Below are 11,153 nucleotides of genomic sequence, written 5' to 3'. Positions count from 1 at the left end.
CATCTCAATACCTTCATTGATCTTTGCGATATGCAAAAGAAAAGAGATGTAGATAATGACGTGATTAAGTTGAAGCTTTTTTCCTTTCTCGTTGCGAGATCGCGCAAAAACTTGGTTTTCTTCTTTGCCTAAAAATAGTATAGATTCTTGGGATAAGTGCAAAGATGCTTACATATCCAAGTATTTTCCGCCGGCTAAGATTATCTCCTTACGTAACGATATCATGAATTTCAAGCAACTTGATCATGAACACGTTGCACAATCTTGGGATAGGATGAAGTTAATGATTAGAAATTGTCCCGCTCATGGCTTGAGTTTGTGGATGATTATACAAATCTTTTACGCTGGCTTGAATTTTGCCTCTTGCAATATCTTGGACTCCGCCTCAGGTGGAACATTCATGGAAATCACGTTAGGAGACGCTACAAAACTCTTAGACAATATCATGACCAACTACTCTCAGTGGCACACTGAAAGGTCACCTGCTAGCAAAAAGGTACACGCTATAGAAGAAATTAACTCGCTTAGTGCTAAGATGGACGAGTTGATGAATTTGGTTGCTAGTAGAAACGCTCCTTTAGATCCTAATGACATGCCACTATCTTCCTTGATTGAGAGTAGCAACACTAGTTTGGACGTTAACTTTGTCAGTAGGAACAATTTTGGCAACAACAATGCTTTTAGAGGAAACTATGTTCCTAGGCCTTTTCCTAGTAACTCCTCTAACAATTATGGCAATTCCTACAACAACACATATGGAAATCACAACAAATTACCCTCTGATTTAGAGAGTAACATCAAAGAGTTCATCAACTCTCAAAAGATTTTCAATACGTCCATAGAGGAAAAACTACTCAAAATTGACGATTTGGCTAAGAGCGTTGATAGGATGTCTTGTGATATTGATGCTTTGAAAGTTAGATGTGCTCCTCCCAAGGTCAACTTGGATGAAACTTTGAAAGCTATGCGTGTCTCCATGAATGAGAGCAAAGAAAGAACCACCCAAATTCGCGCTAGGCATGAATGGTTTAAAAGGGTGCGTTCTAGTGATGCAAATCACGAAGATCTTAAAGTGCTTGGTGTTACTCCTCTTGAATCTTTGTTTTCATGTGTCAAACCTATTGATGAAGGGGCTGGATATGAATCCACTTTGGTTGAAAAACTCCCCAATGATTCATAGTCCACCTATATTGATGATAAAGGTGTGGAGAGTGGAGTAGAAGAAATCAAAATTTTGGGTAGTAATGAAACTCCCACTTTGGATTTCAAGGAATTCAATTATGATAGTTGCTCCTTGTTTGAATGCATTTCTTTGATGCAATCCATTGCAAACTCTCCACATGCTTATAGCCAAAGCAAAGCCTTTACCGCGCATATCGTAGATGCTATGATGAAATCTCTTGAAGAGAAGCTCGAACTAGAAGTCTCTATACCTAGAAAACTTCATGATGAGTGGGAATCTACTACCAAAATCAAGATCAAAAACTATGAGTGCAATGCTTTGTGTGATTTGGGTGCTAGTGTTTCCGCGATTCCAAAGTCTTTATGTGATATTCTTGCTTTTCATGAGATTGAAGAGTGTTCTCTTAATTTGCATCTTGCGGATTCTACTGTCAAGAAACCCATGGGAAGGATCGATGATGTTCTTATTGTTGCAAATAAGAACTATGTACCCGTGGATTTCATTGTACTTGACATAGATTGCAATCCTTCATGTCCCATTATTCTTGGTAGACCTTTCCTAAGGACTATTGGTGCTATCATCGATATGAAGGAAGGGAATATTAGATTTAAATTTCCTCTAAAGAAGGGCATGGAGCACTTTCCTATAAAGAAAATAAGATTGCCTTATGAATCTATGATGAGGGCTACTTATGGTTTGAGCACCAAAGATGACTATACGTGATTCCATCACCTTTTGCCTAGCTAAGGGCGTTAAACAATAGCGCTTGTTGGGAGGCAACCCAACGAATCTATCCTTTTCCTTTCTGTTTTGTTTTTTTCACACTTTCATAATTCTGTTATGATTGTGTTTTTTGTGTTTCTTTTTGCGTTTGTGCCAAGCAAAACCGTTATGATTAGTCTTGGGGATGATCGTTTGGTCATGCTGGAAAAGACAGAAACTTTCTGCTCACGAAAAGAATTTTCATTTTTTTTCTGTAAGATATTTTGAGTTGATTCTTTTCTCTGCTGACTCATACGTAAATTCTTCACACTGTCGTAATGTTTCAGAATTTTTGAAGTAACAGAAGTATACGAAGTATACAGATTGCTACAGACTGGTCTGCAGTTAACAGATTCTGTTTTTATTGTGTTGGTTGCTTATTTTGATGAAACTATGGATAGTATCGGGGGGGTATTAGCCATGGAAGATTGAAAATACAGTAACCCAACATCAACATAAGTATAATTTAAGTTTGCTACAGTACCTAAGGAAGTGGTGGTTTGCTTTCTTATACTAATGTTATCACGAGTTTCTGTTTAAGTTTCGTGTTGTGAAGTTTTCAAGTTTTGGGTGAAGTTCTTATGGACAAAAAGATAAAGAGTGGCAAGAGCTCAAGCTTGGGGATGCCCAAGGCACCCCAAGATGATTCAAGGATGCCGTAAAAGCCTAAGCTTGGGGATGCCCCGGGAAGGCATCCCCTCTTTCGTCTTCAATCCATCGGTAACGTTACTTGGGGCTATATTTTTATTCACCACATGTTATGTGTTTTGCTTGGAGCATCTTGTATCGTAGGAGTATTTTATTTTTTTTGTGTCACAATCATCCTTGCTGCACACCTAGAGAGATATACATGCACTCAAGTGATTTTGTCGAGCTTCACTTATATCCTTTAGTTAGACAATTCAGCTCACATGTGCTTCACTTATATCTTTTGGAGCTAGTTGATTTTGCTCTATGTGCTTCACTTGTATGTTTTAGAGCACGGCGGTGCGTGGCTTGGTAGTTGATCTATGCTTTGAAAGTAGGCTCAAAAGGGGTAGTTATCCAAAGGGATATGAAAACTTCCACCTTCATGTGCATTGAATAGTTAGAGAAGTTTGATTCATCTCAACTAGTTTTGAGTTGTGGTTGTGGTAATATTGAAGTTATGCTAGTAAGGTGTTGCAGATCTAGAAATACTTGTGTTGAAGTTTGTGATTCCCGTAGCATGGACGTATGGTGAACCGCTATGTGATGAAGTCTGAGCATGATTAGTCTATTGATTGTCATCCTTTGTGTGGCGGTCGGGATCGCGCGATGGTTAATACCTACCAACCCTTCCCCTAGGAGTATGCGTTGAATGCTTTGTTTCGATTACTAATAAAACTTTTGCAACAAGTATATGAGTTCTTAATGACTAATGTTTAGTCCATGGTTTAGATCCACTTTCATCTTCCACCATCACTATCTTCTTAGTGCCGTGCAACTTTCATCGGTGCACTAAACCCACCATTAGCCTCCCTCAAAACAGCCACCATACCTACCAACTATGGCTTTTTTTAAAGTCATTCCAAGATATATTGCCATGCAACTACCACCATGACATGTTCCACCACGTCTACGTTGCCATTGCATGATCGTAAGATAGCTAGCATGATGTTTCCATTAATGTCCATGCCATGCTAGATCATTGTCACGGTACACTACCGAAGGCATTCCATATAGAGTGATCATTGCTCTAAGTTCTGAGTTGTAAGTGTGATGATCATCATTGATGGAGCATTGTCCCATGTGAGGAAATAAAAGAGGCCAGCGAAGCCCATATACAAAAAGAGGCCAAAGATGCCCACCAAAAAAAAAAGAGAGGTCAAAGAGCCCATTCAAAAAAAATGAGAGAAAAAGAGAGAAGGGACAATGCCACCACCTTTCCACACTTGTGCATATTAAGCACCATGATCTTCATGATTGAGAGTCTCTTGTTTTGTCACCACCATATAGCTAGTGAGAAAATTTTCATTATATAACTTGGCTTGTATATTCCAATGATAGGCTTCCTCAAATTTGCCTTAGGTCTTCGCGAGCAAGCAAGTTGGATGCACACCCACTAGTTTTCTTTAAGAACTTTCACATACTCTTAGCTCTAGTGCATCATTTGTATGGCAATCCCTACTCATTCACTTTGATATCTATTGATGAGCATCTCCATAGCTCATTGATATGCCTAGTCAATGTGACCATCTTCTCCTTGTTTGTCTTGCAACCTCCACCACACTCCACACCACTTATAGTGCTAAAACCATGGCTCACGCTCATATATTGCGTGAGAGTTGAAAAAGTTTGAGAAAGTAAAGGTGTGAAAACAATTACTTGGCCAATACCAGGGTTGTGCATGATTTAAATTTGTTGTGCAATGATGATAGAGCATAGCCAAACTATATGATTTTGTAGGGATAACTTTCTTTTGACCTTGTTATTTTGAAAGTTCATGATTACCTTGCTAGTTTGCTTGAATTATTATTGTTTCCACGTCAATAGCAAACTATTGTTTTGAATCTAATGGATCTGAACATTCACGTCACATAAGAGGAGTTACAAAGGACATCTACGCTAGGTAGCATGAAAGCATCAAAAATTCATTCTTTATCACTTCCCTACTCGAGGACGAGCAGGAGTTAAGCTTGGGGATGCTTGATACGTCTCAAACGTATCTATAATTTTTGATGGTTTCACGCTGTTATCTTGTCAACTTTGGATGTTTTGTTTACCTTTTATATCTTTTTTGGGACTAACTTATTAATTCAGTGCCAAGCACCAGTTCCTGTTTTTTCTGTGTTTTTGACTCTTTTCAGATCTGATTTTGGAACGGAGTCCAAACGGACTAAAATCCCCAAAATAAATTTTTCCAGAATGGAAGAAGATCGGGAGGCTTGAGGGCCAAGGCAGTGGGCCCACAGGGGGCCCACAAGCCCTGTTGCCGCGACCAGGGGGGAGGCCACGACAACCAAGCTTGTGGCCCCCTGGCACTCCCCTGCCCTAGGCCTTTGGCCTATAAATTACCTTAAAATCCAGAAAAAATTAGGGAATCCACGAAAACGCTTTTCCGCCGCCGCAAGCTTCTGTTTCCGCGAGATCTCATCTGGAGACCCTTCCCGGTGCCCTGCCGGAGGGGACTTTGGAGTTGGAGGGCTTCTTCATCAACATCATCGCCCCTCCAATGACTCGTGAGTAGTTCACTTCAGACCTACGTGTCCGTAGTTAGTAGCTAGATGGCTTCTTCTCTCTCTTGGATCTTCAATACGAAGTTCTCCATGATCTTCATGGAGATCTATCTGATGTAATCCTCTTTGGCGGTGTGTTTGTCGAGATCCAATGAATTGTGGATTTGTGATCAGATTATCTATGATATATATTTGAGTCTTTGCTGATTTCTTATTTGCATGATTTGATATCCTTGTAAGTCTCTCCGAGTCTTGGGTTTTGTTTGGCCAACTAGATCTATGATTCTTGCAATGGGAGAAGTGCTTGGTTTTGGGTTCATACCGTGTGGTGACCTTTCCCAGTGACAGAAGGGGCAGCAAGCCACGCATCGTGTTGTTGCCATCAAGGGTAACAAGATGGGCTTTTATCGTAGATATGAGATTGTCCATCTACATCATGTCATATTGCTTAAGGCGTTACTCTGTTCTCATGAACTTAATACACTAGATGCATGCTGGATAGCGGTCGACGTGTGGAGTAATAGTAGTAGATGCAGAAAGTATCTGTCTACTTGTTTTGTACGTGGTGCCTATAGATATAATGATTTCCATAGATAACGTCACGACTTTGCGCGGTTCTATAAATTGCTCGATAGTAATTCGTTCACCCACCGTCTACTTGCTTTCATGAGAGAAGCCACTAGTGAACACTACGGCCCCCGGGTCTATTCACACCTATTGTTTCCACTTTCGCTTTTACTTTGCTTTGTTTCTTTTTTGCTTTCAGTTCTCACTTGGCAAACAATCTATAAGGGATTGACAACCCCTTCATAGCGTCGGGTGCAAGCTCTTTGTGTTTGTGCAGGTACTTGTGATAATCCTTCACTGGATCGATACCTTGGTTCTCAAAACTGAGGGAAATACTTACCACCGCTATGCTACATCACCCTTTCTGCTTCGAGGGAACACCAACGCAAGGCTCCAAGGCCACGGGGGAATCCTTTGCATATATTCCAAGGAAGTCCCTAAAGGCGTAGCCGTAGCAGAAGGACTCCTGGTGCCGTTGCTGAGGAGTATTAAGACAAGAATAGTTTCCCGTCAGCACACTTGTTTCTAGCGCCGTTGGAAGGTCTTTTGTTGCAGTAGCAAGTACCAGACACATAAAGCGACGCTTCAATGCCATCCGCGATTACATCATGGAGGAGGACATAAGTATTTGCAAAGTGCACACAGATCTGAATGTTGCAGATCCGCTGACTAAACCTCTTCCACGAGCAAAGCATGAACAACACCACAACTGTATGGGTGTTAGATTCATTACATTGTAAATCACATGGAGATGAGAGGCTAGAATATTGACTCTAGTGCAACTGGGAGACTGTTGGAAATATTCCATAGAGGCAATAATAAAATAGTTATTATTATATTTCTTGTTTCAAGATAATTTATTATCTATGCTATAATTGTATTGAATGGAAACATAAATGCATGTGTGGATATATAGACAAAACAATGTCCCTAATAAGTCTCTATTTGACTAGCCTGTTGGTCAAGGACGGTTAAGGTTTCCTAGCCATAAGACAAGTGTTGTCACTTAATGACGGGATCACACAATTAGGAGAATGATGTGGTGGACAAGACCCAAACTATAAACGTAGCATATGATCGCGTCATTTTGTTGCTATTGTTTTCTGCATGTCAAGTATTCATTCCTATGACCATGAGATCATGTAACTCAACGACACCGGAGGAATGCCTTGTGTGTATCAAACGTCGCAACGTTACTGGGTGACTATAAAGGTACTCTACATGCATCTCCAAAGGTGTCCATTGAGTTAGCATGGATCAAGACTGGGATTTGTCACTCTGTGTGACGGAGAGGTATCTTGGGGCCCACTCGGTAATACAACATCATAAACAAGCCTTGCAAGCAATCTGACTAAAGAGTTAGTCACGAGATCTTGTATTACGGAACGAGTAAAGAGACTTGCCGGTAACGAGATTGAAATAGGTATGGAGATGCCGACGATCGAATCTCGGGCAAGTAACATACCGAAGGACAAAGGGAATGATATGCGGGATTGTGTGAATCCTTGACTTAGAGGTTCAACCGATAAGATCTTCGTAGAATATGTAGGATCCAATATGGACGTCCAGGTCCCGCTATTGGATATTGGCCACATCGTGTCCCGGTCATGTCTACATAGTTCTCAAACCCGCAGGATCTGCACGCTTAAGGTTCGGTGACGTTTTCGGTATAGTTGAATTACTGATATTGGTAACCGAATGTTGTTCGGAGTCTCGGATGAGATCCCAGACATCACGAGTGTCTCCGGAATGGTCCGAAAATGAAGATTGATATATAGTATTATTGCATTTGGCTTCCATAAAGATTTCGGGCATTACCGGTAAAGTACCGGGAGTGACGAATGAGTTTTGGGGTTTTACCGGGAGGGGCCACCCACCCGGGAGAGAATCTAATAGGCCCATGGGTGGCACACCTACCCTTTGTGGGCTGGTGAGGCCAGCCCAATAGGGCTATTTCGGCTAGAGCAACAATAAAGGAAAAGAAAAAAAGAGAGGAGGTGGGCAAGAAGGAAAGGACTCCTCCTCCAAACCGAATTGGAGGAGGAAACCTTCCTCCTTGGCTCGACCGACCCCTCCTACTTGTGGTAGGAGGCAAGGTAGCCACCCCTTGGTTCCTCCTATATATAGTGGAGGTTTGAGAGGGTTTTTGCGCCTCAACCTTTGTGCAAACCTCTCTCCCTTCACTACTTCGTGACACATCGTAGCTAGATCGGTACGGCACGACGAAGCCCTGCCGGAGTAGCTCCACCACCATCACCACCATGCCGTTGTGCTGTTGGAGAATTCAGCTACCTCTTCGTCTCTCTTGTTGGATCAAGAAGGTGGAGATCCGTTCGGTGCTAGATCGAGACGGATCGTGGGACGGCAGCGATTTGGATCGCGAAGACATTCCACTACATCAACCGCGTTTCTTAACGCTTCACACTTAGAGATCTATAAGGGTATGTGGATCCGATCTCCCTCTCGTAGATGATCATCACCATGATAGGTCTTCGTGTGCGTAGGAATTTTTTTGTTTCCCATGCAACGTTCCCCAATAGTTGACACGACGATTTTTGGCATGGTTCCGATAGGTGGCGCTATCGTAATTCCATGTTAGTGGAGACTTCAACCCATGGAGGGTAATGGATGCGAGAGTCCATGGAGGGCTCCACCCATGGAGGGTCCAGAAAGAAGTAGCCTTGTCTATTCGACCACGGCTTCCGTCCGCAGAGGACCAGCCTTACTCACGGCAGATCTTCACGAAGTAGGCGATCTCCTTGCCCTTACAAACATCTTGGTTCAACTCCACAACACGAAGTAGGAGGCTCCCAAGCGACACCTAACAAATCTAGGAGGCACCACCCTCCAAAAGGTAATAGATCTGGTAGATCAATGAACTCCTTGCTCTTGTGCTTCTAAAGATAGTCTCCTCAACACAAATCACTCTCTCACAGAATATGAATGGGTAGGAGAGGTTGATTTGGTGGAAAGCAGTTTGGGGAGGCTAGAGATCGAGTTTCAAATGATAGGATTGGAATATCCTGGTCTCAACATATGAGCAGGTGGCTCTCTCTCAGAAAATGGATCTCGCAATGAAGTGTGTGTGCTGTGTGCTTCTCCCATGAATGAGAGTTGGGTGAAAGGGTATATATAGGCAGCAGCCAAAATCCAACCGTTACACACAAAAGGGCAAACTCGGTGACACGAAAGTTGAAAACTCGGTGGTACCGATTATCACTAAAAGTGTGAACTTCTGAATCTCGGTGAGACCGATATACGAAACTCGGTGGGACCGAAAAGGCGACTAACGGTCAGATGGCCAAACTTGGTGGCACCGATACTCAAACTCGGAAATTCCAATTCTGTGTATCTTGGCAACAGAGTGTTGGTTACACTGAACTCGGTAGAACAAACTTGGTTTCGGTTGCATCAACTTGGTGGGAATGGATAGGGTTTCGGTCTCAGGTCAAACTCGGTGGGTCCGATATGGAAATGTTGGTGACACCGAATTTGTGTATGTGGATCTTGACAGAGTGGATATGTGGGAAAAATGACTGAGTGTTTTTGTGGCTAACTTTGAGCATTTGAGAAACCAGTCCATTTTACTACCTCACCCCTTTTAATAGTATTGGCTTTCCTATAAACTCAAAAGTGATTTCTCACAAATATAAAATTGAAGAGTCTTCTAGCTTGAAGCTTGAGCCAACATTGTTCCTTTCTTACATCCAGGGGCATCTCCACATAAACCTGAAGCCATAACATCTTTTGAACTTTTTCTGAAATATACTTGGAAAACATATTAGTCCAATGAGGCATATGTTGCGATCAATTATCAAAACCACCCTAGGGAGAAATTGTGCTTTCACACATATAGAGAAATTATGGGTTAATGATATTGATGTGGTGATATGAAAAGGGTGTGAGTGCATTATAATTAATTCAGAGAGGTGTATGTATTAAGAGATGTTAAACTTCTTGTTCATCTAAAAAATTAAAACGACATGGAGATGATGTGCGAGCATTTCTATTCCTCATTAAAATCCTAGTGTTGTTTCGAGTCGGAGTCGCGCGATGGTTAATTCCTACCAACCCTCTCCCTAGGGGCATGCGAGTAGTACTTTGATTTGTGATATAACTAATAAAACTTTGCAATAATTACATGAATTCTTCATGAATAATGTGACACCATGTACATACGCAATCTCACCTCCTCATATTTGCTAGCCTCTTCGGTACCCGTTCTCACCTCGAAGATCGGTGGAACTTTCGCCAGTGCATCAAACCCCATGACATGACACTCTCTGTTGCACATAAGCCTTATTACATCTTCCTCAAAACATCCACCCTATCATGTCATTTCCATAGCCATTCCGAGATATATTGCCATGCAGATTCCATCGTCATTTCACATGATTAGTCCGTTCATCATCATAATGCTTTGCATGATCATATAGAGCTAACATAGTATTTGTGGCAAAGCCACCGTTCATCATATTTTTGATACATGTCATGCTAGATCTTTGCACATCCTGGTACACTGCCATATGCATTCATACAAAGTCATATCGTCCTATCCGTTTTCATATTGAGTTGTAAGTAAATAAAAGTGTGATGACCATCATTATTAGAGCATTGTCCGAGTGAGGAAATAAAAATGGGGCACGCTAAATGAGCCCATCGTAATAAAAAATGAATAATGAATAAAATGAATGGGAGAAAAAGAGAGAAGGGACTTTCCTACTATCCTTTATCACAGTTGTGCCTCAAAGTGACACCTTGGTCTTCATATAAAGAGCCTCATGTTATATCATTCATATGCTAGTGGGAATCACTTTTTATACACTTGGATTGTATATTCCGATGATGGGCTTCCTCAAATGCCCAAGGTCTTCACGAGCAAGCAGGTTGGATGCACACCCCACTTAGCTTGAGTGGAGCTTTCATACACGTATAGCTCTAGTGCATCATTTGCATGGCAATCCCTAGTCCTTGCATCTATATCTATCAACGGGTATCTCCATAGCTCGTCGGTAGGCCTAGTTGATGTGAGACTATATTCTACACTTTTTACCCCTTTGAAAGCTACCACATATTCTATTCCACATATATGCTATGTCCAATGGTTCACACTCATGTATTGCGTGAAAAATAAACAGTTGTTGCATATTGAAAAGGGATAATTAATTTGGTGCCCTTAGTTGGGTCACATTCGGCAAGTTTACCCCTAGTTTTCCGAAACACGCATTCCTGCCCAGCCCACTTTTCTTCTCTTGTGCTTTTGCCCTTTGACCGTTTGACCATCACTTTGAAAACTTCATAAAAAATGCATACGAACTCAGAAAATTTTAAACAAGATATAAAAATGTTCACAGAAACATAGCCTATATGTGCATGCCATTCACATTCACAACAAAAATGTTGGAAAAACCCCATTTGAGTTTTATTTTAAGTCAAGAATGGGG

Source organism: Hordeum vulgare, chromosome 2H, assembly GCF_904849725.1.
Source record: "Hordeum vulgare subsp. vulgare chromosome 2H, MorexV3_pseudomolecules_assembly, whole genome shotgun sequence".
Classification (NCBI taxonomy): domain Eukaryota; kingdom Viridiplantae; phylum Streptophyta; class Magnoliopsida; order Poales; family Poaceae; genus Hordeum; species Hordeum vulgare.
Note: the sequence above shows the minus strand (reverse complement) of the source record.